We start from the raw sequence: 27,810 nt of genomic DNA, 5'->3' as shown, positions 1-27,810 counted from the left end.
CTCACTTCCCAACAAGGTATAAAGGCCAAGCAGTGGCGGCGGGGGGGGGGGGGGGGTCAGCTGTGCACCCTCACTTCCCAACAAGGTATAAAGGCCAAGCAGTGGCAGGGGGGGGGGGGAGTCAGCTGTGCACCCTCACTTCCCAACAAGGTATAAAGGCCAAGCAGTGGCAGGGGGGGGGGGGGAGTCAGCTGTGCACCCTCACTTCCCAACAAGGTATAAAGGCCAAGCAGTGGCGGGGGGGGGGAGTCAGCTGTGCACCCTCACTTCCCAACAAGGTATAAAGGCCAAGCAGTGGCAGTGGGGGGGTCAGCTGTGCACCCTCACTTCCCAACAAGGTATAAAGGCCAAGCAGTGGCAGTGGGGGGGGGGGGGGTCAGCTGTGCACCCTCACTTCCCAACAAGGTATAAAGGCCAAGCAGTGGCAGGGGGAGGGGGAGTCAGCTGTGCACCCTCACTTCCCAACAAGGTATAAAGGCCAAGCAGTGGCAGTGGGGGGGGAGGGGGAGTCAGCTGTGCACCCTCACTTCCCAACAAGGTATAAAGGCCAAGCAGTGGCAGTGGGGGGGGGGGGGGGGGGGTCAGCTGTGCGCCCTCACTTCCCAACAAGGTATAAAGGCCAAGCAGTGGCAGTGGGGGGGGGGGGGTCAGCTGTGCACCCTCACTTCCCAACAAGGTATAAAGGCCAAGCAGTGGCAGTGGGGGGGGGGGGGGTCAGCTGTGCGCCCTCACTTCCCAACAAGGTATAAAGGCCAAGCAGTGGCAGTGGGGGGGGGAGGGGGGGTCAGCTGTGCACCCTCACTTCCCAACAAGGTATAAAGGCCAAGCAGTGGCGGGGGGGGGGGGGGTCAGCTGTGCACCCTCACTTCCCAACAAGGTATAAAGGCCAAGCAGTGGCGGGGGGGGGGGGGGGGGGTCAGCTGTGCACCCTCACTTCCCAACAAGGTATAAAGGCCAAGCAGTGGCAGTGGGGGGGGAGGGGGGTCAGCTGTGCACCCTCACTTCCCAACAAGGTATAAAGGCCAAGCAGTGGGGGGGGGGGGGGGTCAGCTGTGCACCCTCACTTCCCAACAAGGTATAAAGGCCAAGCAGTGGCGGGGGGGGGGGGGGGGGGGTCAGCTGTGCACCCTCACTTCCCAACAAGGTATAAAGGCCAAGCAGTGGCAGGGGGGGGGGAGGGGAGTCAGCTGTGCACCCTCACTTCCCAACAAGGTATAAAGGCCAAGCAGTGGCAGTGGGGGGGGGAGGGGGGGTCAGCTGTGCGCCCTCACTTCCCAACAAGGTATAAAGGCCAAGCAGTGGGGGGGGGGGAGGGGGGTCAGCTGTGCGCCCTCACTTCCCAACAAGGTATAAAGGCCAAGCAGTGGCAGTGGGGGGGGGAGGGGGGTCAGCTGTGCGCCCTCACTTCCCAACAAGGTATAAAGGCCAAGCAGTGGCAGTGGGGGGGGGGGGGGGGGTCAGCTGTGCACCCTCACTTCCCAACAAGGTATAAAGGCCAAGCAGTGGCAGGGGGGGGGGGGGGAGTCAGCTGTGCACCCTCACTTCCCAACAAGGTATAAAGGCCAAGCAGTGGCAGTGGGGGGGGGGGGGGTCAGCTGTGCGCCCTCACTTCCCAACAAGGTATAAAGGCCAAGCAGTGGCAGTGGGGGGGGGGGGGGGGGGTCAGCTGTGCACCCTCACTTCCCAACAAGGTATAAAGGCCAAGCAGTGGCAGGGGGGGGGGGGGGAGTCAGCTGTGCACCCTCACTTCCCAACAAGGTATAAAGGCCAAGCAGTGGCAGGGGGGGGGGGGGGGGGGAGTCAGCTGTGCACCCTCACTTCCCAACAAGGTATAAAGGCCAAGCAGTGGCAGGGGGGGGGGGGGGGGGGGAGTCAGCTGTGCACCCTCACTTCCCAACAAGGTATAAAGGCCAAGCAGTGGCAGTGGGGGGGGGGGGGGGGTCAGCTGTGCACCCTCACTTCCCAACAAGGTATAAAGGCCAAGCAGTGGCAGGGGGGGGGGGAGGGGGAGTCAGCTGTGCACCCTCACTTCCCAACAAGGTATAAAGGCCAAGCAGTGGCAGTGGCGGGGGGGGGGAGGGGGAGTCAGCTGTGCACCCTCACTTCCCAACAAGGTATAAAGGCCAAGCAGTGGCAGTGGCAGTGGGGGGGGGGGGTCAGCTGCGCGCGCTGCGAAGTGCACCGAGTGTCAGGGGGCCGCCTGGTTTATGGGGCATTGGCCTTTGTGGTCAAAGCTGCATCTGACCACGCGGGTCTTTGCCCCCGAGAGCATCTGCCCGACACGTCGTTAGTCTGGTGCCGCGGGGCGGGGGCGGGGCTGGGAAAACAGAACAAACGGGCAGGGGCAGGGCCAGGGCGCGGACACGTAACAGGGACCGGCCCAGGCAGAGGCACCTGCCCCCCCCCCCCCCCCCCCCCGGCTCATGGGAGCGCCGCTCGCTCCTGGTCGCCGGCCACAACGTCACACGGATGGGCATGCGCGAGGCAATGCATGCCGGGAGATGTAGTGTTTCTCTGGCTGATTGCGTCCACCCGCCACTAAGGTCTCCAGGGCAACAGGCGCGGCGGCGTCTTCGGGACGGCGTTACCCAGCGGCCACTGCGGCCCCATGGGCGTTGCCCTATTCCCGCCTACGTGCCGTGCGTAGCAGGCGGGCGGTGCCGCCATGGCAGGAAGGTCGGAGGAGCGCGGCGGCGGGGGTAGCCCCGCTCCCTGGCAGGCTGAGCCTTCCGCTTCTCTCTGGGCCCGGCGCCAGGGCCGGGACGCGAAGAGCTGAGGAGCCGGAGCCGCTGGGGGCGGGCGGCGCCGCTCGGTCTCCCTGGGCGGGAGTCGCGCCCGCAGGTAGGCTGTGAGGTGTTAGAACGCGGCTCATTGGCCAGCCCCGCCCGCAGTGATGCATGCCGGGAGATGTAGTGTTCCCCGGCTCGCTCGCTTTTCGAAGGGGGATGCAGAGCTCCAGGGACCGCCAGGGGGCAGCCAAGGTCCCGCTGACTCGGGCCGCACGCGGGCTCTTGTGCATTTCGAAGCCACGGACCTGCGAGCCCCCCCGACCCAGGCTCAGGGCTGTGGGCTCTGCCCCTCCGAAGTGCATGGAGGCGGCAGTTTCAAAGCTGGCCCTGGACTCCCGAGGCAATTCCCCAGGACTCGGAATCCCCAGCTGACCCGGGCTCCAAGGCTGCCCCTTTGAATCCTCACAGAGGCACATTTTAAAGGGGCATCCCACTGCAGAGCTGATCCCAGGACCTTGGGATGTCTCCTAGAAGCAGCAAGGCGAGGGATTGACTAGTCGACCATTAATAAGTAAATGCTTATCGGATAGTTGACTAGTCTTTAATATCCTTAGTAGATTGTTTCTACTAATGATACGCATTCACATAGGCCTTGATGCACATACAAAATTTATTCTGCACATGGATAATAAGATTAGAAGGAATGTTGTGACCAAGGAGAAAGGTGTGGGTCAGAATCCAGCCCCATTGTGAGAAGGAACGCATCCCCGAGCCAGTGCTTTTTGGACTCCTCACTGCCTATTCAACTTCTCCATGGATGAATGCTGTGGCTGAAAAGGGGGCACACTCCCAGTTTGGCAGGGCTTGGTGTGTGCAAACATAAGGCTTGGTAGCCCTGTGAATATGAAGGATGATGACCTGCGTACAACTAGCAATATTCCGTAGTTTCTGATCTGTCCAGAGTGTTCTCCAATGTTCAGCTATGCCTTTCTTCAGAGGACCAGAGAGCATTCTGGTTGGGCATGAATGTGAAGAGATTTGTGGGGCTGTAGCCACTGACCCACAGAAAAATCAGTCAGAGGGGCTGCAAACAAGTGAAACAGAAACAAACAAAAAAAGCCCATACTGACATCCCCCCCAACTGAGAGGGAGGGGATAAAGACATTCTCCTTGCACACCAGAGCCTTGGAGGGCTCAAGCTAGTAGTTTTGGAGGGCTCAAGCTAGTAGTTTTTGTTGGGAAATGGGTGATAGGAGAGGGATCATGTGAGGATTACCTGTTGTGTTCCTTCCCTTTGGGGCATCTGTCAGCAGACAGGATACTGGGCTAGATGGACCTTTGGTCTAGTCCAGTGTTTCCCAATTTTTTTTGACCACGGAACCCTTTCAAACTCAGAAAAAATTCAAGGAACCCCCTAGCCAGGGATTAAGTTTGTCAAGCAAAAAAAACCCAAACACACACAGACTGCCAGTCCACCACAATTGGTAGTAATAAGATGCTAAATACGGTCATGAGATCACCATTCATTTAAATTCAACATATTGAATATAACACCTTTCATTTATATTCAACAAAAATCATATTAAATATGTACAAAAAATAAAACTATCAAATAATATTAATTATATTCATAGTTTTCAATGCGAAGAGTGGTTTTTCTTCTTTTCTTGGCAAATTCGTTTTATATTTGGTTTAATACTAGAAAGTTGGATTCGCATATCTGGCGCAGCATTCAGTCGATTTCTGTATTTCGTTTTCATTGCTGCATAGTTCGAGAACCCAGTTTCGCACAAGTATGTACTGGCAAAGGGTAACAGCTGACGAATTGTGCGTCTTGATAAAGATGAATATTCTTGACTTTGACATAAGTCACTCCAAAATGTAATCAGAGAAACTTCTTTAAATTTTTGTATTAATTGGCCATCTGAAGCGATTTCAATTACGTTTTCATAATCTTGTGTAGAAAAACTGACTGGCTTTTCTGTTAAACTTAATGAATTTCAAATCCAGTTATTGTTGTCATTGATGTTTGGAAAATACTTAATGATGTTCGTGTATAAATCGCGGAGATGATCTGCAATGTCGCTGCGAATATCTTCATCAAGTTTGTATCCATTTTCTTCAAGGAAATCATTCAGAGTTGGTAAACAATCCAAATCATTTCGTCCTACAGATGAGATCCAAAACTGTAGCTTCCGTGACAATGACAAAATTTTGTCTTTCGCATTAAAAATATTTACATTCTTTCCTTGCAGCGACAGATTTACTTCATTTAGTTTTGTAAAGATGTCTGCAAGATACGCAACTCTAGAAAACCACAAAAAGTCTGTTAAACGATCAGACAGTTGGAATTTGTGATCCATCAGATATACGGAGAGCTCATGACGCAATTCAAATAATCCAACCAGCACTTTTCCTCGTGATAGCCACCTGACTTGTGTATGTAGAAGCAGGGCTGTGTGCTGACTACCCATATCTTCACACATAATTTTGAACAGTCTTGATTGTAATGGTCGAGTTTTTATATAATTAATAATCTGTACTGCTTCGTCCAACACATTTTTAAGAGAGGGAGAAATATTCTTAACTACCAGAGCGTGTCTGTGGAGAATGCAGTGACTGCTGGTGCAGTTTGGTGCTACATTTTTTATTCGTGTTGCAGCGCCAGCCACTGTTCCTACCATTGCTTTGGCACCATCACTGCACACATCAACACAATTTTCCTAGCTTATTTGATGTGTTTTCATAAAGTTATTGATACAATTTAATATATTCTCACCAGTTGTACTGGTTTGCAAAAATTCACATAAAAGTAAGTCTTCTTCAATAGAACTATTAAAATCATAACAGACAAATACAAGCAGAACTGCAAGACCTGCAACGTCAGTGGACTCGTCTAATTGTAATGCATATGCATCACATAAATGCAGCCGAAAAATAAGCTCCTTCTTGATGTCAGCAGCAAGATCATGAATACGACGTGTGACAGTATTGTTTAATAGTGGCACAGCCTCAACTTTTTTTACTAGACTCCTGATCCAACATACACATCACAATATCTTTTGCACATGGTTTTATGAGTGATTCCCCAATAGTGTGTGCTTCTTCGGCGAGCGATATACGATAGCTTACTTTGTAAGATGCCTCTGTTGCATTTTCATTATCAGATTTGGCAGTTTTTGACATGAAGAGTTTACTTTTTTCAAGCGATTCAAGCTTTTGCTTAAAAAAACTAATGTCTTTATCTTTGTATTCTGGATGATTTGTTTCAAAATGTCTTCGCAATTTAGCAGGTACTAAACAACTATTTGATAATATTTTGTTGCACACTACACACTGGGCACCTGGAGCATCTTCATTTCCATTGCTTGTGAATCCAAATGCCAAATGGTCCTCACAATACCTGTGTTTCTTATTAGTTAGCTGAAATTTTTCATAATTAACTTGAGCTGCCTCAGTATTTTCCTTGCTGGTTTCAGTAAAAATATTGGAGTTTGAAGTTCTCACTTTTCTCTGTAAAGTTCCTTATTTTAACCAACGATCCATGGGGAATTTTGATATTAGATTGAATTCTTAAGCTTAAAGTCACACACAGGAGCCACGTGTCCTCACAGTGTGTATGGGGATTTGTTCCGATCCTCACAGTGAGTAGGAGTTCCGGTGCTCCACTCACTGACAGTACTCCCCCCGCCCCCCCCACACATGCTGTCTTTACCAAGGGACCTAGCAACAGCAACGGCTGCTCGTCCCGCTTCTGCCCGATCAACCCAAGATCCCTCTCCCGCACCCCCTGGCATTGGGGAGGCCATCCTAGTGCTCCAGCTCCCCACAAGACTGGAGCACACAATCTACCAGCCTGGGCGCCCCCCCCCCCCCCCCCACTTAAGCTCTGGTGTGTGAGGGCAACATGGGGAGTGTCTGTCTCCTTCTCATGTGGGAACCATGCCAGCGAGGGTGGTGGGATTCTTTGGGGGTTTTTGGTGGTTATTTTTTTGTTTTTGTTTTGCTTCACTTCTCGCTTGTGTGTGGCCTCTGACTGATTTTTTTCCGTGGATAAGGGGCCACCGACCCAAAAAAGGTTCCCCGTCCCTATTTTTAAGCATGGCTCGGGAGAACATGTTACTTTGGGTTTCTGAGTCTTTATAATGTAGAGTTTTTTTAGGGTTTGTTTTGAAAAAAACAGCAACTGCAGTTTGAGGAATGACTAAAAATCCTGTACAGACTAACTTGGCTACCCCCTGAAGCTTCTGAAAATTAAAACTTCAAACACAAAGCCTTTAGTTCAGACTCTTTTTAAAAAAAAATTGGGTGTCTTTTAGCCTTATGTTATATTCTTATTTCTATTTTTTAAAAGAAAATCAAGCTTTCCTCCTTCTTGGCCCTGTAGTTTCACTCCAGCAACTGTTCCATAGGTAGAATCTTCTGCAAAATAAAATGCCAGGGCAACAATAATTAAGGTACTTGTCCCTGTAATAACGTGTTACTGATTTTTGTTCCTTTGTTCTGTGTTCAAAAGGTTTCTAGTAAATTGATTCCTACACAGATGCTTTCTGTTCTTCCTTAACCACCCCATTTTCTTTTTTGTCTGCAAACAAATTTTCTGCAGAGACCATTTTTATTTTTTTTATTTTTTTATTTTTTTGCATTTAATGTGATTGCCCGCTCTTTTGTTTGATGTGGTAGACTTGTTTTAGTATGCCATAATACGACCAACAGAAAAGTCAGCCCAACAGAAAAGTCAGCCTCGGTATCACTGAGTACCTGCCTAGACTAAAGTAGCTTTCAGATACAAATAAAGACTATATTAAGGTAATTCTCCCCTTTCTTTCCCTTGGATTTTCAACTAGGAAAGTATGCTAATCTTGTTCCTCCTATCCTATATCAAGATACGTATAAAGCAAAGTCTAACACTCTGGAATAGCTGTAAAAAGGAAATTAGATATAATGTTTTGGTAATTCTTATGAACTAAGATTCCTGATGTTCATGGAAGCTCAAATTAGCTTATGTGAATGGTGTCTGCAAGCATATAGTTAACAAGACAATCCTGAAGAGACAAAATTTTGATGTGTATGTTACTGGAGGAAAGTTTAAATACCTTGTCTCTCATAAATAACTTGTCTCTTATAATAGAGAGGTAGCCATGTTAGTCTGATCTTGCAAAAACAAAAGGAAAAAACTATGTAGCACTTTAAACACTAACAAGATGGTTTAATAGGTGATGACCTTTCATGGGCTAGACCCACTTCCTCAGATCATATCCTGGAAGAGAATTGGCAGTGATAATTGGGGAAGCTATCTTTGTAATGGTTAAGGTAATGAGCATCTTTGTTTAGTCTCCTATAGACAACCACCTAACCTCAGGAGGATTCTTATCAACAACCACAGGACATACCACACAAATACCAACCCTGGAACTTTCCCTTGCAACAAAACCTATTGCCAACTTTGTCCACATGTTTACTCTGGTGATACCATCAGTGGACCTAATCATATCAGTTATATGATCAAGAACACACATTCCTGTTCATCCAGAAATATAATTTATGCCATCATGTGGCAACAGTGTCCGTCTATGTATATTGGACAGACTTCTCAGACACTTCGCCAAAGAATTAATGCCCACACATCAGACATCTTCACAAGGAAAAACGAGCTGCTTTGCATTTCAATCAACCTAGACATAATCTTAACGACCTTACTTCATGCATCTTACTTCAAAGAGACTTTAACACCAGATTACAGAGGGAAACTTCAGAACTTTCTTTCATGCTTAAATTTGACACTTTATGAATGAGCCTTAACAAAGATGCTAATTACCTTAACCATTACAAAGATAGCTTCCCCACTTATCACCCCTGATTCATTGACTCATCAATAGCTATTCCCTCCCTCTCCCTCACCCCACCTTCTGTACTAAATCTGATTTATCAGTTTAATAATGTGTTCACTTTTTTCATTGTATTCCTGTGGTATATATGGCCATGCCAATTCTCTTCCAGAATATGATCTGGGGAAGTGGGTCTGGCCCATGAAAGCTCATCACCTATTAAACCACCTTGTTAGTCTTTAAAGTGCTACATAGTTTTTCCTTTTGTTTTTGTCTCTCATAAATAACTCAGCACAGGGTTTGAGGCAAGTTTTACCATAAGGGATCCTGAGAGATCATCTGATCCAGCAGTGGGAGGGTCTGAGAGAGGGCTATAAACAGAGGAAGTTGGCTACTGAAAATATTGCAGTATTAATTATCTTTCTATTTAAATGTTTTTATATGAAGTCAAAGCCATGGCCCTTGTTAATTATGGCTTGTTTTAGTATTCTTTCTTTCAGAATGTTTTCAAAATATATGCAAGATATTTGTTCACTTGGGTGCCATGGTGGCACGCATCCAAACAAGCACACGTGATCTCAATCTTTGCACACGAGGCAAAACTCACTCCACTCCTTGATCGGACATTTTAGAGGGAACACTGGACTCCGGGGAGCAGCATCCAGGTGATGTGTGTGTCTGTCCATTCTGCACACCTGTGATGGCCTATCTTATAAGTGTTCGCTTTCTCTTTTTGGTTCCTATAGACTTGAGGTAGAGGAGAGGATGGCCAGCCTGTGGCAGAAACCAAAAGGAGCAGCCACACTGAGACACGAGACTGAGATCTATGGAATAAGAACAAATAGCATTTGGCTCAAGGTAAGTATTGAGGGAGGGTTGCAAAGACTCTTGTGAGCATGGGATGGGTTCCTGAGAAAAGACCCTCCGGCGTTAGTGAGAAACTTGAAAATATGAACTACAAAAGTTCCTTAAACTGAAGACTTAGTTTGTATTTTTAAAAAGGTCATCTCCCCCCCCTCCCCCCCCCCCCCCGTTTTTTGTTGGTTTTTTTTTGGTTAATCTTCTAGTTGGCAATACAGTACAATTCCGATAGTCCAGCATCCAACTGTGTGGCACTCCCGATACTGCGGCATCAAAATGCCAAGCGCTCCTGACCAGCTGATTAAAAAGCCTGCCACTCAGCACATGTGCTGGCTGTAACCAGAGGGAGCATAAGGTTGGGGGAGAGGGAGTGGGATCGTGTTACAGTATGGAGAAGAGTTTTGCTTCAGCTAAGGGGAGGGAAGGGGGAGGAGGATCAGGTTACAGCAGGGAAGAGACCCAAAGAGGAAAGGGGAGGGGAGGGGAGAGGGAGGGAGATTGTGTCCAGGCCAGCTGTTAAGCCGTGCAGCTGTACCGGCCCTCCTGATTCTCCGGCAAATCTGATAATCTGGCACCACCTAGGTCCAAAATGTGCCAGATTATTGGAAGTCTACTGTACTTAATTGTCCATATGTGCATAGACCCACAAGGTTAGTAGGCTGCTAACGTATATAAATAGGGTTGCCATGTGTCCGGTATTGAACCGGACAGCCTGGTATTTGTGCCTTCCGTCCAGTTAAAAAAAAAAAAATTCAGAAAATACTGGACAACTTTTTTCCTTTTCCTTTTTTTTTTTTTAAAGGGAGGGGGTTGGTATTTTTTGTTAAACCATCTGGCAACCCTATATATAAAGTTACGCATGCTGAGAGTTTGCAAACCTGGGATTGAAATAAATACTGTCTTGCAGCAGCACATGGGAGCCCCAATAGTGGACTAGTACCTCATTGTAATAGTTCTCTTCTAATGGATCTAATATTTGGCTTTTGAGTTTGCTATTGTTTCTGTGTCCTTCTATGCTACTGTTACTTCGTGTGAGTTCATATGTATGAGTGCATGTCACTGTGTGTGCATGTATGTGGGTGCACATGTGTGCAAGTGCCCATTCACACATGTGCATACCTGTATGTGTGCATTTGTGCATGCCTGTGTGTGTGTGTCTGAGTGCATGTGAATCTGTGTGTGTTCACATACATGCTCGTGCAGACATGTGCATGCACATGTGGGTGTGCACATGCATACATATACACATTTGTAAATGTGTCTACTTGTGTCTCTGTGTGCAAGTGTGCACACACATCTGTTAATTTGTGTTTGTGCATGTCTGCAAGATTGTGTGCACGGGAGTATTTGTGCATTCCTGTGTGTGAGCATTTGGTGTGGTGTGTGGCTTTTGCATATATGTGTGTGGTGCTGCTGTGATCAGACATTGTTACCCAGCGTAGCGCAGTCCCACCTGCGGTGTCTCAATTACTGAGCCATGTTCTCTTCAGACAGTGCCATTCCAAACCCATTCACTCCCCTTCCCCCAGAAACTACAGTTATTTCACACATGGGAAAAGGGATCTATTAGTATATATTTATAATCATTCATCATATTTTCTTTGCAACACAACCTATATTCTAAAGGTGTGCTCATGCTGAAATCACAAGGATCCTGCTGATCTCTTTCTGTCTTGACATCAGATACAGACACAAGCAATCTGTCTGGGTATGTCTACACTACAAAGTTAGTTCGAACTAACGGACGTTAGTTCGAACTAACTTTAATAGGTGCTACACTAGCGCTCCGCTAGTTCGAATTTGAATCGAACTAGCGGAGCGCTTAGTTCGAACTAGGTAAACCTCATTTTACGAGGACTAACGCCTAGTTCGAACTAGCTAGTTCTAACTAAGGGCTGTGTAGCCCTTTAGTTCGAACTAGTGGGAGGCTAGCCCTCCCCAGGTTTCCCTGGTGGCCACTCTGGCCAACACCAGGGAAACTCTATGCCCCCCTCCCGGCCCCGGACCCTTAAAGGGGCACGGGCTGGCTACGGTGCCCGTGCCAGGTGCAAGCCTGCCAGCACCCAGCTAGCAGACCCTGCACCTGGCACGGCACAGAGCCACCCACCCGATGCCCCCCAGCCCACTCCCTCTTGCCGGGACCAGGCTGGCGGCTCCCGGGAGCTTGCCCTGGACCGCAAGAGGCGGGCACCTTCCTGGGCTAGTGCGGACATCGTGGACCTCGTCCACGATCTCCGCACTAGGCACAGGAAAGTGGCCGTCTAGGGCAGGAGAGCTGCCAGCCTGGCCACCCAGGAGCAGGTGTGCATGAAAATCAAGGGGGTCCACTGAGACCCCCGACCCTGAGCCCTGAGCTTACAATGGCCGTCCTGGGTCAGACCAAAGGTCCATCTAGCCCAGTAGCCTGTCTGCCAACAGCGGCCAACCCTAGGGACCCTGGAGGGGATGGACCGAAGACAATGACCAAGCCATTTGTCTCGTGCCATCCCTCTCCAGCCTTCCACAAACTTTGGGCAGGGACACCACTCCTACCCTCTGGCTAATAGGACTCCATGGAACCAACCTCCATCACTTTATCTCACTTCCCTTTCAACTCTGTTCTAGTTGTAGCCTTCACGGCCTCCTGCAGCAAGGAGTTCCACAGGTTAACTATTTGCTTTGTCAAGAACAACTTTCTCTTACTAGTTTGAAGCCTGCTACCCATTCCTTTCCTTCGGTGTCCTCTAGTCCTTCTTTATGGGAACTCATGAAGAACTTTTCTGAATGCACCCTCTCCACCCAACCCCTGCTTTTAGAGACCTCTATCCTGTCCCCCCTCCGTCTCCTCTTTTCTAAGCTGAACAGTCCCAGTCTCTGTAGCCTTTCTTCATCTGGGACCTGTTCCCAACCCCTGATCATGTTAGTTGCCCTCCCCTCTTCCAGCCTTTCTCTTCCCCTCTCCCACCTCCTTTTCCCAGTCTCCCCCAGTTTTGTTCAATAAAGACAGAGTCAATGTTGGAAGAAACGTTATCTTTATTTTGTACATCAATAAGAAGGGGGGCTAGGGAAGGGTAAGTGGAAGGAGGTGAGGGAGGAATGGGGTACGAGCTCCCGATGGGGAGGACTGGGCTGGCTCTGCAGGCTTCTGGGGGTGGAAGCTCTCCTGCAGCCCCCCAATTACTCCCTCTCCCCAGATGGCAGCCTGCGGCAAGTGCAGCCGGGCTGATGGCCGAGTGGTGTGATGTGCCCAGTGTGGGCACTCAGGGCACTCCAAGCCAGAACTTCTTTGCAAGCGGGGCACCCCTTAGAACTGTGTGTCCGGGGTGGGGGTCGGGACCCTTTAAGCGCAGCCCTCGGCTAGCCTGAGACAGCATCTCCATGCTCTAAGTCCTCCTTTTATGCCCTGCCGGCACTGCTTCCAGCCATCCTTAAGCCCTGTTCAGAGTCCACTCAATGTGGACTTGCTAGTTCGAACTAGCAAAACGCTAGTTTGAACTAGTTTTTAGTTCTAGATGCATTAGTTCGAACTACCTTAGTTCGAATTAACTAATTCGAACTAAGTTAGTTCGAACTAGCGCTGTAGTGTAGACGTACCCTCTGATGGATCTTTATTAAGGGCCTAAAAGACTGTTCTTCCCTGCTAACCAGAGAAGGGTGGCCAACAGAATTACAGACGTTTAACATTTATTCTCATACTACCCATTAAGAGCATTACATAACACATTATAAAACTCTGTCTACAGCAGGGTTGGCAGCCAGGAAATGACATATAATTGTAATGGAAACCAAAAAGCTGATGTTGAAACGGTGACACTTTTACATCCCTATTCTGCATTTATGTATTCCACACATGGATGGAAAAGATTAGAGGGAACATTGCAACCAAGGAAAAAGGTTAGGGTCAGAGTCCAGCCACATTGTGAGTTGGAAAACATGCCTGAGCCGGTTTCTACATCACTGAATCCCGTGGCTGGGAAGTGGGGGGCATGTTCCCAGTTTGGCTGGGCTTGGTGTGTGCATAGGTAAATCTAGAATCATAGAGCTGGAAGAGGCCTCAAAAGGTCATCAAGTCCAGCCCCCTGCCCAAGGCAGGACCAACCCCAACTAAATCAACCCAGCCAGGGTTTTGTCAACTTCTAGGGATGGAGATTCCACCACCTCCCTAGGGAACCCATTCCAGTACTTCACCACCCTCCTAGTGAAATAGTTTTTCCTAATATCCACCCTAGACCTCCCCCACTGTAACTTGAGACCATTGCTCCTTGTTCTGCCACCTGTCACTACTGAGAACAGCCTCTCTCCATCCTCTCTGGAACCTCCTTTCAGGAAGTTGAAGGCTGCTATCAAATCCCCCCTCACTCTTCTCTTCTGCAGACTAAACAAACCCAAATCCCTCAGCCTCTCCTCATAAGTCATATGCTCCAGCCCTCTAATCATTTTTGTTGCCCTCCGCTGGACCCTCTCCAATGCGTCCACATCCTTTCTATAGTGGGGGGCCCAGAACTGGACACAATACTCCAGATGTGGCCTCACCAGAGCCGAATAAAGGGGAATAATCACTTCTCTAGATCTGCTGGCAATGCTCCTCCTAATGCGACCTAATATGCCATTAGCCTTCTTGGCTACAAGGGCACACTGACTCAAATCCATCTTCTCATCTGCTGTAACCCCCACGTCCTTTTCTGCAGAACTGCTACTTAGCCAGTCAGTCCCCAGCCTGTAACAATGCTTGGGATTCTTCCCTCCCACGGGCAGGACTCTACACTTGTCCTTGTTAAACCTCATCAGATTTCTTTTGGCCCAATCCTCTAATCTGTCTAGGTCACTGTGGACCCTATCCCTGCCCTCCAGCATATCTACCTCCCCCCTAGCTTAGTGTCATCCGCAAACTTGCTGAGGGTGCAATCTATCCCCTCGTCCAGGTCATTAATAAAGATATTGAACAAAACCAGTCCTAGAACCGATCCTTGGGGCACTCCGCTAGAAACCGACCGCCATCCTGACATTGAGCTGTTGATCACTACCCATTGGGCCCAACAATCTAGCCAGCTTTCTATCCATCTTACAGTCCATTTATCCAATCCATACTCCCTTAACTTGCTGGCAAGAATATTGTGGGAAACCGTATCAAAAGCTTGGTTAAAGTCAAGGTGTATTTCATCCACTGACTTCCCCATGTCCACAGAGCCAGAGATTACTTCCCTGAGAGGTCTCTGCTAAAGCATTCTCCACCACAGTGCCTGTGGAGAGAGCTTGAAAGTGGTTACTTATCTCTCTTCCTGTCTCGTGTGTTTGGGCTCAGAAAGGCTTTTTGCTCCGTTAGCTGAAGGTGATATGGTTTGGCAGCCCTGTGAATATGAAGGAGGGTGACCTGTATACAAATAGAGATACTCTGTAGTTTCTAGTCTGTTCATGGTGTTCTCCAATTCTCAGCTATGCTTTCCTTCAGAGGACCAGAGAGCATCCTGGGTGAGCATGGGTGTGGGGAGATCTGAAGGGCTGTAGTTCCTTATAAGTAACGAGCATGTTAGGCCCTGGATAGACTGGAGAAGAGGGCTCCAAAAGCAGCAGCCAGGTGACATGTGTTTGTCTGCGCCATGCACCTGTGGTGACCTATCTTTATGTGTTCTCTTTCCAGTTCCTATAAACTTTGGGTACATGAGAGAATAGGTGACCTGTGGCAGAGACCCCAGGCTGGAGCAGCCACCCTGAGGCCATCCAGGGAGATGAAAACCATACAGCAATCTGTGAAATAAGAGCAAATAGCAATTGGCTCAAAGTAAGTTTTGAGGGAGGGCTGCAAAGACTCTTGTCAGCATGGGATGGGTCTCTGAGAAAAGGCCTTTGCCTCTATTGGAGGCACGATAGACTTGACGGAGTCTTTTGGGCCCCCTCAAGGAATTGTCTGGTTCTTCAGTGTCCTCCCGAAGTACGGTAACTATCTGGAGAGCATCTTCCCTGTAACCAGAGTAGGGTTGTAAAAGATTTACTGGTAAGTATCGCTCTTAATGGGTGATGCTTACTGGTTCTGGTTAACTGGTGGGGGCTGGAGCAGCTCCCAACCCACTGTGGGCAAGGGGCTGCTCCAGTTGGATTGGGCTGGAACAATCCCTTCTCCCTCCCTGCCTGCTCACCCTTTAATTGGTTAACCACTTACAGGGCTGACCCACAACATTTTGGCCCCCTAGGCGGGGAGCTCAAATGATGCCCCCATGCCACCTTTTCTTCTGCCTGCCTGTTATGTCTTTTGTGCCCTCCTTCCTCCAGCACTCCACCATCTCTGTGCATCTAGAGCAGAGAGAATACACATGCACCAGCAGCAGACACAATTTTCTACACTGGGTCCTAGTGGCACCCCTGCCCCATCCCCCCCCCCACAGTCTAGCACCTGAGGTGGCCACCTCAGTTCGCTTCATGGTAAGGCCAGCCCTGACCAGTTAAACATCACGTTTAAACAGTTAACCAGTTAAATGTGATATTACATCCCTAAACCAAACATGCTCCATTCTCAGCTCTCTTCATGCTACATCACTGGGTGAGCTTCCCTGACCATGCCACTTTAGTCTTCATTTCTACCAACTCTGGTATCCTTCAGACGACACGATTGTGGGCCCGAGAATAGCCCTTGGAGTTCTACTAGGGTGCACCACCAAGAACAGATGGAGGGTCCGGAGCTCAGCACAGCATGATGTGCTCTGACCTGAGTTCCTAGGTCCTGCTCAGTGTTACATAAGAATGGTCATACTGGGTCAGACCAAAGGACCATCTAGCCCAATATCCTGTCTTCCAACAGTGGCCAATAACAGATGCCCCAGATGGAGGGAACTAAAAGGTAATCATCACATGATCCCTCTCCTGTCATCCATTTCCAGACAAACAGAAGCTGTTCCTACTCATCCTGGCTAATAGCCATTGATAGACTTAACCTCCATGAATCTATCTAGCTCTTTTTTGAACCCTGCTAAAGTCCTAGTCTTCACAGCATCCTCTGGCAAGGAGTTCCACGGGCTGACTGAGCTGTGTGAAGAAAAACTTTATTTTGTTTGTTTTAAACCTGCTGCCTATTAATTTCATTTGGTGACTCCTAGTTCTGATATTGTGGGACTAAGTAAATAACTTTTCCTTATTCACTTTTTCCACACCAGTCATGACTTTATAGATCTCTATCATATCCCTCCTTAGTCTCCTCTTTTCTAAGCTGAAAAGTCCAAGTCTCTTTTAATCTCTCTTCATATGAGACCTATTACAAACCCCTAATGGTTTTTGTTGCCCTTTTCTGAATCTTTTCCAATGCCAATATATCTTTTTTGAGATGAGGCACGACTATGCAGTATTCAAGATGTGGGCATACCATGGTTTTATATGCAGTATTCAAGATGTGGGCATACCATGGTTTTATATAGAGGCAATAAGATATTCTGTGTCTCATTCTCTGTCTCATTCTCTATCTCTTTTTTAATGATTCCTAACATTCTATTTGCTTTTTTTGACCGCCGCTGTACACTGAGTGGATGTTTTCAGAGAACTATCCACAATAACTCCAAGATCTCTCTTGAGTAGTTGTAGCTAAATTAGTCCACATCATATGGTATGTATAGTTGGGATTATTTTTTTTCCAATGTGCATTACTTTACATTTATCAACGTTAAATTTCATTTGCCGTTTTGTTGCCTGATCACTTGGTTTGATTAGATTTTTATGAAGCTTTTCACAGTCTGCTTTGGTCTTAACTATCTTGAGCAGTTTGGTATCATCTGCAAATGTTGCCACCTCACTGTTTATCCCTTTGTCTAGATCATTTATAAATAAATTGTTGAAATTAATAGGCAGTAGGTTTAAAACAAACAAAAGGAAGTTTTTCTTCACTCAGCGCACAGTCAACCTGTGGAACTCCCTGCCAGAGGATGCAGTGAAGGTTAGAACTTCAACAGGGTTCAAAAAAGAGCTAGATTCATGGAGGTTAGGTCCATCAATGGCTATTAGCCAGGATGGGTGAGAATGGTATCCCTAGCCTCTGTTTCTCTAGAGGTGAGTGACGGGGGAGGGATCACGTAAGGATTACCTGTTGTGCTCCCTCCCACTGTGGCTTTTGGTATTGGCCACTGTTGGCAGACAGGATACTGGACTAGATGGACCTTTGGTCTGACCCAGTATGGCCATTCTTATGTTCTTAGGATCTGGGTGGGAGATGGGGTGCACAAGGAGAAGAAGTTGTGGAGTCTGGGTGGGAGGTAGGGTGCAAAAGCAGGCTGGGGGCAAGATGTCTGGCCAGGAGGGAGCGTGCAGGTGCAAGGAAGGATGTTGGATCAAGTAGGGGTGCAGGGTCTTGGCGGGGGGAGGGGAGTGAGTGGGATTGGAGTGTATGGGTCTGGACATGGGGGGGATGCTTACGTGGTTTCATGCCCCCTTGCAGCAGGGAAAGCCTCCAGACAACGCACTGCTGCTCCCCCAATGGGGTGGGAAAGGGGAGGGATCTCAGTCCCCACCATGCAGCGGAGATCCTGGTGGGAGGCACAAGCCTGGAGTACCAGCTCCCCATTTGGAGGGCATGGGGTGGGGTGAAGAAACCTTGACCTTCCCTACCAGACCAGGCTTGTTGCTAGTGGTATGGCAGGGGGAGAGAGTGGCATTGCATGGAGCTCTGCACGGCACCTGCCAGGGCTGAGGCAACAGCTCTAAAACACAGAGGTCGGGGAGCAGTTCCACCAGGTTTTGCCTTGGACCCGCCCATCCCGTTCTCCCCCTGCCCCTGGCAGTGGAGGATGCTGTAACAAAGGATGAGCAGCCTGGAGGAGGAGGTGACGCAGCCAGGCTGGGGGCTGTGTGAGGCAGTGGCAGTACCATGGAGGCAGTGTGTGTGGGGGGGGGGGGGGGGGGGGGGGGGGGGGGGGGGCGAAGGGATGGAGTGGTGGCCAGAAATCGCATGCCACTGTCAAAGTTCCAATGGAGCTGCCTACATGCTCTGCTGGGTGAGTTGTGGGGGGAGGAGGCTGCTGTGCTGTGCGAGGAGCAATGGCATGGAGCCATTTGTTGGTCACTTCTCCCCTGCGAGCTGGTGTCCCCTTCAAGTAGTTATATGTCCGACAGGGCTTTCTGGGACATTTTGCTACTTGATGGGGACACTGGGACAGAGTATTTACATTTGAGACTGTCCCAGAAAATTCAGGACACATGGTTGGCATAGGTAGCTGAGGAAGGAGGGTGTGTATGGGTGCTGTTGTTGGTGAGGTGGGGGTGGGGAGTTTTTGTGGTGTGTTCTCCTGTCCTGACTCCCAGCTGGGCTGTAGCTGTGAAAGCCTGCAACTCTGAGGGGCAGGGCTGTCAGATACCTTCACAAAAAATCCCGAACAGGCAGGGAAAAATTGGCTGAGCAAAAAAAAGAGGTTGCTGCTCCTTTAAATTACCGCGCTCCTTGCTCCCCCTGCGCTCACAGACGCCACCGGCCATCCGTCCGAGGAAAACAGAAAATATTAGACATTTTACATGTCCAGTATTCTCTGGGTTTTTATTTACCAGACAGAAGGCCAAAATACCGAACTATCCAGGCAAAAACCAGACATCTGGCAACCCTACTGAGAGGCTCGATTCTACCCTAGCATCCAGCTGGGCTGGGTGGGGGGAAAAGATTAGATGGGGAGGGGGGGTTCTGGCACCTGTACAGTGAAGTAGGGACAGAGGGGAGTTTGTTTAGGGTGCCTAACTTGCTACCATCTGGGCTGCATCGCATCTCAGCACAACTCTAGCTGAGCTGCAAAGGACTCTCTCCTGAGCTGAAGCAGGCTGCGTGGGATGGTACCACAGTTTCAGGTCGGTTAAAAGCTTTTCAGCTGCTTTTGAATACTGGAGCAAAAGGCCTACCTCATGACATTTGCATGATCATATCTCAAACAAAGTTTACATAGCTGTTACTGGGTTAAGAGAATAAAAAATTCTAAGAGAATGCTTTTCTTTCGAGTGTTGTAGATATCTGCAAACTCTGATCTTAATTATTTTTTTTAAATCCTGTTTAGTTAATACATGATAAATTGTTTGCCATGTATCCTGTTTAATTTATTTGGTCTTTCTATTGGAGTTGGGATTCCAGAAAAGTATTCTGGGGTTTCTACTCTTAAATTAGTGACACACAAGGTGAGACAAGTTCTCGTTTGAACCTATCAGCTTTTATAGGTTTCTGTTTTACTTGTATAGCATGGATCCTAAGCCTTCCCCACAGAAAGTGTACAACCCTGAGTGAATGCCTTTAGTAAATATTGTATTACATCTTTTCAAGGAGAGCATGACTATTTCTAGTTGACTCAGATTTGTTGAGCATCTTAAAGCTGTGCATATTTTTATGCTTTTACTTGATGGCCATGTCTTTGGTTTATTTATATAGTTATTTTCAGTATGACCCATTTTGGTATACTTACTACCTTGAGTTGTTGGAAAGGATAATGATGTATTTACTCCAAGAGTAGTGTTAATTTTCTTTTTTTTTAATTTCATATTAAATAAATACCTTAAGTATTGCTCCTTGTTAATTATGCCTTGTTTTAATAAATTGCCTTCCATACCTACAAACTGTTTAAAATATATATTTATACCTAGTGGCTGCGTTTAGACTGGCCGCTTTGAATTTGCGCAAGAACACTGACGATCTAATGTAAGATTGTCAGTGTTCTTCCGCAAATATAATAACTCTTCCATTCAGGAAAAAGCCCTCTTGTGCAAATGCTTTTGCGCAAGAGGGCCAGTGTAGACAGCTGAGAACCATTTTGTGCAAAAAAGTCCCGATGGCGAAAATGGCGATCGGGGCTTTCTTGCGCAAAACCACGTCTAGATTGGCACAGACGCTTTTCCACAAAAAGTGCTTTTCCGCAAAAGCGTCCTGCCAATCTAGACGCTCTTTTCCACAAATGCTTTTAACGGAAAAACTCTTCTGTTAAAAGCATTTGCGGAAAATCCTGCCAGTCTAGACCTAGCCAGTGTGTATTGGGACACACTGCACATCCATGTGGAACCTCAGTATTGGTGGTGCACATAAATTTCAACCCACCCACCGTGGTAGGTGTTAGAGGGAACACTGTGGGTGACCCATGCCACGATTGGGGGCAGTAGGTTGCTGTGGGGCACCTTAGCCCCCACCATCAATGTTCTTTTCCCTTGCTCACACATGTGTCTGTTTCCTCCTTGGAAATCATTGCATCTCCAGCCCTGCCCCTCACACTCTCCCTCTGTCACCTAGATCAGTCCCATATCCCCCTCACCGCACACCAGGCTCTGTGACATCCCTCTCCCCCTCCTGCCCATGGCCCCAGTGGGTCCCAGGCCACTCGCACTTCAACCCCCATGGGCCCAGCCACAACCTCCCAAGGTATAACCCTCCTGATACCCCAGCTCCCCGCATCGCCCCCTGTCCCCTCCGCCGGCCCCATAACCCTCAGGCCTGGCCCTGCCCCCAACCCCCACCCTGGCCAGGTGCCCGCTGCCCAGCTACAGGCTGAGCGGAGTTTGGGGTGGGAGGGCGGATGGAGCTGCAGTGGCTTATGGGAGATGTAGTGCGCTACGGCCTCCATCGCCCAGCAGCCATTGGAGGGCCAGCGACATCTCCCAGTGGTCAGCGCGGGACCCAGTATTTTAAGTTGGGCGGGGAGAGGCTTTTGCAGGTTTCGTTTGCAGGGTGACGGGAGGAGGGGGAAGTTGGCGGAAGAGGAAGTGACATCACAACCTGGATGCCAACCTCCTGCTCGCCTCCCCCCCCACCGTACGCTAGGAACTGGGTCTTGTTGTGCTTGAGTCACTCTCAGCATGAGCGATGCATCCTGGGAATTGTAGTTTTCACAATGCTGCCTCCTTGAGTCTGAGAATCACTAGCACGTCACAGCCAGTGCCCCCCGCCCCACCCGCACATTAAAGGCCATCTCCCGCCCCACCCTGCCCGCGAACTGCACCATGAGACTCCGCAGATCGTTCTTTCCTCTCCTCCTGAGCCACTCCCAGCCCAGCGTTCATCCCTATCCCCCCCACTTCCTCACTCTATTCCAATACCTAGGGTTGCCAGGTGTCCGGTATCCTACGGGACAGTCCAGTATTTGAGCCCTCTGCCCGGTAAAAAAAAATCATATAATACCCTCTCCGATCTTTCCAGCTGGGCATAGGACGGAAGCCTGACGGGTGAGGTTGTGATCGCCGCTTATCTCGCATCCCTTTTTTTTTTTTTCTCTGGGTGTCCGATATTTTTTGGGAGTCCATCTGGCAGCCCTATCAATACCGCCCAGCCCAGCCTGCCAGTGCCATTCCCCCTGTCCATGCTCTTATCCCAGGGCCCTTCAGTTTCCCTTCCTTTCCACAACATTCCCCCCAACCTGCACCCCCAGTCCATATCCAAATTCATGAGATCCATCAGTCCACCTTCTCCTCCCTGCATCACCCACCAGTTCACTTCAGCCTGCACCCTATCCCTACCCTTCCCTTGGCCATAGGACCCCTTGGCCTCATTTGCTTCTTTCCCTACTCCCACGCTGCTATCCCACCAGCCATGGAACCTGTCAGCCTCCCTTATTCTTTCTTTCCCTAGCACCCTGAACTTGCACCCCTTCCCCCCTCAGTCTTCCTCCTCCCTCACATCCCCCAGCCTGCCATATCCTTCCCTAAACTACCCCCAGTGGATCCTTCCATTTATGAGATCCCTTAATCCCCCTTGTTCCCCTTTCAATTGGCAGCTAAGGTGAAATCTTGCAAACTTGGGCCCTCACACACTCCTCCACCCTCCCCTTCATTATGGGCCTCAACCCCTCAGTGCACCTGGGAACGTAGATCCCTCCACTCAACAGTGCAGCCCCAAATACCAAAAATTCAAGGTAGACATTTATGTGGGGAACCTAAATCACTTATTGAACTTCTCCATTGATCAGCCCAGCTGAGACTCTCCCCTTTTCTGTCCTGTTATCTCCCTTTACAGGACAAGGGGAAGTCTGCATGGCATACATCCCCACAGGTGTGATCTCAGGAGCCACAAAAAAGTAGGGGACAGCAGACAGTATATTTCCTCACAGACCATATCCTTCCTTTTTTAGCATGGGGCCCTGTGGCATTGAGGCTGGGGAAGGGATAGTAGTTTGCTCTGTAGAGTGACTATTTTGGATACCAGCTTAAAACCCTCCTTTCTTGTATTCCTGCAGTGTCAGGGAAAGGGTGTAACCAATGGCAGAAGTCTGTGGTATCTTATGCAGAAAAAAAAGGTTATGCACGATTGCCGACTGAGATGCTCCCTTATTTCTTTTTTCCTTGTGTGCTTTGTTTAGTAGCAAGGGATAAGAAGTCAACCATCCTTGTCTCCTTCTGTCACATGATGGAAAGGGAGGGAGAGCAGTGAGCTTGGGAGAATGATGGATGGGAGATGAGAGCCGTCTAGCTGAGAACAGAGTAGTCACCCCTGTCACTGAGACACGTGTCTGGTTTGGAGAGCTCTGTGCTTATGGCCCAGCTAGGCGCAGGTTGGGATGCCCAGTTTGCCTAGAAGCCAGCCCTAACTGAGGTTCCCGACTAGCGGCTTTGCTTCTCAGAGAAGCAGGGTTCCCACTTATAGGTGCTGCTCGTTGCTCTAGAACAGAGCGTGCTCCTCAGTAGAGACTTGGATCTGGGGTATGTCGCCGGTGGGGAGGAGTTTGCCTTCCTCCCACGTGTTTCTCTCTCCTCATTGTGTCGTGTTGGCCAGCACGTCCAACTGTCTCTCTCTGTCTGCGTCTTTGTCTTTGTCTTTGTCTCTGTTTCTGTCGTCTTCTTCTCCAGGACACTTGCAGGTATTTCAGGTGTGCATCCCCAGGTGTTAGGCCTCGGGAGCCAAATGGTACGGCAATGACGCAAAGTAGAGGATTCGGGAGTGTTCGTTAAGTGGGCCCCATAATGACGGGAGAGACGGGCAGGGATAAAAGGGAAGACTTTCCCCAGCATTAGAGCTTAGTGTAGCTACAGCTCATGCTGGTCTTTTTCTGCTGCGCTTGTAGAGGAATCCATTCAGCAGCCACGGCCGGTGAGGAAACTGGCAGAGATGGACTTGAGCAGGCTGAATGTGGTTCTCGGGAGACATGAAGGATCCCCAGCTTTAAGCCTGTGCATGGCTGTGTGTAAGCAAGGAGCACTTAGATGTCCTCCTCTGCAGTGGCAGTAGGTTCTTAACAGGTCTTGAGCTTGCTGCTTGAACGTGGAGTTTTGTTGTATTCAGGCTGGAGATGGGGCAGTAGTCGGCTCTGCGGCGTGACTGGTTTGGATGTCGGTTCAAGGAGCTCCTTTGTAGTTCTATTCATGCAGTGGCAGCAAGAGGGAGTGGCCGATGGTGGGATGATGCGGCATGCTACATGTGAGAAAGGGAGGTTGCACGACATTTCTGACTGAGATGCTAACTTCCCGCCTCCCCACCACGTGCTTTGCTTAGTAGCAAGGGATAAGAAGTCAACTGGCCTCGTCTCCTCCCGTCATGTGATGGAAAGGGAGGGAGAGCAGCGAGCTCGGGAGAATGATGGATGGGAGGCAAGAGCCATCTAGCTGAGAGCAGAGCAGTCACCACTGTCACTGAGATAAGTGACATTCCAACTGCTTGTCTCTCTGCATCTTTGTCTTTGTCTCTGCTTTTGTTGTCTCCTTCTCCAGGACACTTGCAGGCATTCTATATGTGTATACCCACCTGGTCGGTCTCGGGAGACAGGGGAGGTGCAAAGGGAGGTAAGTCCTGAAGGGTAGTGGGTGTGAGACTGAAGCTGTGACTGTGGTTGACTTTTTTAATTGAGAAGGGCCCTCTATATGGGGCTATGAGGCAGGGATTAAGGCAAGTTTTCAGACAGCAATAAAACGCATTGTAGTGGTAGCTTGTGCATGGCTTCGAGAGCCGCACCCTGGTGGGTAGGCTTGCCAGGTGTCCGGTATTGACCCAGATAATCTGGTATTTTCACCTCCTGTCTGGTTTAAAAAAAAAAAAATCAGAAAATACCAGACACCTAAAATGTCCGTTATTTTCTGATTATTTTTTTTCATTGCCTGGCAACCCTACATACACTCAGCAACCGGGCCCAGCCCCCCTGCTTCCCTGGTTCTGCCAGGAGAGCTGTCTTGTTCTGAGCAAGGAGACAAGATGGCCGCTGGCAGCCTCTTAGGTCCAAAAAGCCTTTTAAAGGGGCCATGCTGGTTTTGTTTGGTTTTTTTTTTTTTTTTGGATCAACAACTTTGGTCTGCCCCTTTTTTTTTCCTCAACAACATTTTTTCCCTGGTGTGTTGTGTTTTTTTTTTGGGGGGGGGGGGTTCGGTATTTTTGGTTAAACCATCTGGCAACCCTACGGGGGGCGTGGTGAAGAGCTGCATGCAGCTCACAAGCTGTGGGTTGGCCACAGCTGATGTAGATGGCATGATGAGCTTTCGTAGGCACAACCCACTACTTCAAGATGCTCCATAGTTGGTAGTCCCTTCCTCCACATCACTGTTTTTGAATCACTGGCCATCACATTGAGCTTGGATCTGGAGAACAATCATCACTTGCATCAGAGGATGAGAGCATTCTGGGGAGGGCATGGGTGTTGTGGGCTGAGGATGTGGTGAGATAGGGAGGGCTGTAGTTTCTTACCAATGATGAGCAATTTAGACCCTGGATAAGCTGGAGAGGAATAAAGAAGGGAGCTCCAGTGAGCAGCAGCCAGGTGATGCATCTGTGTCTGTGTTTCAACCACCAGTGGTGGCCTCGCTTACAAATGTTCTCTCATTCCCTTTTCAGTTCCCAATGGGATTGGGTGGATGAATGAATGGCCGATCTGTGGCAGAGACCAAAGAATGACCTGCCTCCCTGAGTCCATCACTAGGGTTGGAAGCCAGATAGAGATATGCAAAATAAGAGCAAATGGAAATTTGCAATCCTCCCTCAGTACTTCACTTAAAGATTCTCCCATCAACCCACCTCAAGCTCTTTGTTCTAGGGGAGTGCTGGAGTTTCTGGGTTTATGTTCTGTGGTTGATTTAGCAGGTCTTCACTAGATCAGCCCCGCATGGATCTACTGCTGCAGACTTTCACCTTTGGTTGTGTCCAGAAGAGGAATCTCCTCTAGAAAGAGAAATAGCTGGAACTCTGCGATACAGAGAATCTGTAATTTGACTAACAACATTTAGGGTGAGAAATTACTTCTTGAATCCAGTCTCTGTAAGATCTGAAAACCTGAATACTAAGCAAATAGAACAAGGCAGTTTAATAAGCACATAAATATAGCATGCATGCTTTCGGTTTTTTGCTGTTGTTTATAATCACTTAACTGTAAAAGGTAGATTTTAATAAACTTTCTTTTTTTTAATTATTAAACCCAGTTTGTGTAATTTCTAATGGGGGAAGAGGGAGGAAAAAGTTGTATATATGTTCCTCCTCATCGAGAGAGTGGGCAAATGTATGAGTTGCGTAATGGTTTCTCGACAGCGTCAGACAATATTATTTTGGGTGTACTTTCCAGAGGGGAACTGCATTTGAGTAATGAGCAATTTCCTAGATAAACCTTACCAGTGGGTACGTCTAAACTACATGGCTCCGTCAACGGAGCCATGTAGATTTGTTGTTTTGGCAAAGTCAAATGAAGCCACGATTTAAATGATCGCGGCTTCATTTAAATTTACATGGCTGCCGCGGTGAGCCGACAAACAGCTGATCATTTTTGAGTGTCAATCTACCCTCTACCTGCTGGTCAGGTTAGGTGTTTTGACCTCCCGAGGTTCCACGGGGACACCCACCTCGTATTTTCGTCTTTCTGAGGAATTGAGGGACCGATCCTGGCCTGACACGCTGGGACCGAGCGACGCAGAAGGGGGTAAAAACTGTACCCGTATGTGTCCTTTTGTTTTAGTGCATGCATAGAATAGAGCTCTTTAAAGATTAAGCTGTCATTTGGTACCATTATTTTCTATTTTCTATCTTTATTTTCTTTGGAACCATTTTTTTTAAGATCTGTCTATCTATCTATATATACATATATATATATTTGCCAGCAGTTAAGAAATAGAACAACAGCCATTGTAACCATATGATTTATAAGCTTCCTCAATAAACCTGTAACTGTTTAAGCTTTAACCTGACTCCTTCAGTTGCTGTAACAGGACCAGGCACAATTTAAAAGAACTTCAGCCGGTCATAAGGCACACAATATAGGAAGAGCTTCGGCGTTTGGATTTGTGTCACTCCCAGGTGACAGATCCACTGGGGCACCTTTCAGTCTTTCCCTAAGGCTGCCCGCTGCAAAGGAATCACAAATTCTAGCAGCTGAAATCTAAGGTGTTATAAGCTCTCCCTGTAAACTTATTGGGCGCCCGTCAACCTCCTCCAGGATGCCTGCTGCAAGGGACTCCAGTCCCAGCAGTTGAAGTCTCGGGTGTATAGCACATACACACTGCCCTGACCGTCGGCTGACAGTCAGGTGCTATGGCGTCCTCCTGAACCTCAGTAATTTTGTGGAGAGCAACTTGGCTGTAAGAAGAGATGCTCAATCCTGAAGTGTTTTCCTTTTACATCACTGAGTGAGCTTCCCTGGTCAGGCCACTCTAGCCCTCCTCTCTAAAGCAGGCCACATTCAGTAAAGTGTCTGATCAGGGTATGAGAGCAGCCCTGAGCCTTTGTCTCCACTCAGCAGGTTGCACCACACAGGATATGTGGATGGTCCTGGGCTTTGTACAGCACTCCAGACTGGGAGCTTGATCCTGCCTTGAGGGCGGGGGGCTGGACTCGATGACCTCTCGAGGTCCCTTTCAGTCCTATTATTCTATGATTCTATGATTCTATGACCCCGGGCACGGCTTCTGGGTCCTAGACCTTTGCCGTCACTCCTGCCCGAGGGCTTTGTTGGCCCCAAACTGGGTAACAGCTGGGAAACTGGCCGAGCTGGGGGCTAATGAAAAGGAGGAGAAGTTTTCCCAATCAGCATTGAGACTTGATGGGAGGCTGAGAGGTCTCAGCAGATGTCCTAAAGGAAGGGCCAAATCACCATCAGAGGAGATCAGTCTCAGAGCAATTCCAGCCCTGCCTCTTTGGGAGAGCCTCCCACAGGCGGGGTCTGTAAGGTTGCCCCCACTTGCACCACTGTCCTGTCTCTCTGATGTCAGGATCTCTCTACGAGGTCACCGCCTCCCCATCGCCTTTCCCCAATAGGCTGAGATTCTACAACAGGCCTTTGAGATGTCATCAACCCCCCACCCATCTCCTGCAAGAATGGTGTTCTGCCTCTAGGCTGCCCCTGCCCCTCGGGACACACTGACTGATAAGAATACAGTACTCTCAGAGGGTCTGTCTACACTACCACCCTAGTTCGAACTAGCGGGGGTAATGTAGTCAACCGGAGTTGCAAATGAAGCCCGGGATTTGAATTTCCCGGGCTTCATTTGCATCTTGTTGGGTGCCGCCATTTTTAAATGTCCGCTAG

General features: G+C 48.8%; 1 long non-coding RNA gene across 1 annotated transcript; it reads left to right on the top strand.

Annotated features, from left to right (window-relative positions):
* Positions 1–2,495: 2,495 nt before the first annotated feature.
* Positions 2,496–27,565, top strand: LOC142818556 (uncharacterized). The gene is made up of 4 exons (XR_012896067.2): positions 2,496–2,841; positions 9,304–9,415; positions 24,026–24,097; positions 25,137–27,565. It is a non-coding gene; the product is annotated as an uncharacterized LOC142818556 (long non-coding RNA).
* The last annotated feature ends 245 nt before the right edge of the window (positions 27,566–27,810 follow it).

Source organism: Pelodiscus sinensis, chromosome 15 (assembly GCF_052426305.1).
Source record: "Pelodiscus sinensis isolate ZL-2025 chromosome 15, ASM5242630v1, whole genome shotgun sequence".
Taxonomy (NCBI): domain Eukaryota; kingdom Metazoa; phylum Chordata; order Testudines; family Trionychidae; genus Pelodiscus; species Pelodiscus sinensis.
Note: the sequence above shows the minus strand (reverse complement) of the source record. Positions and strands in the feature narration are given on the sequence as shown.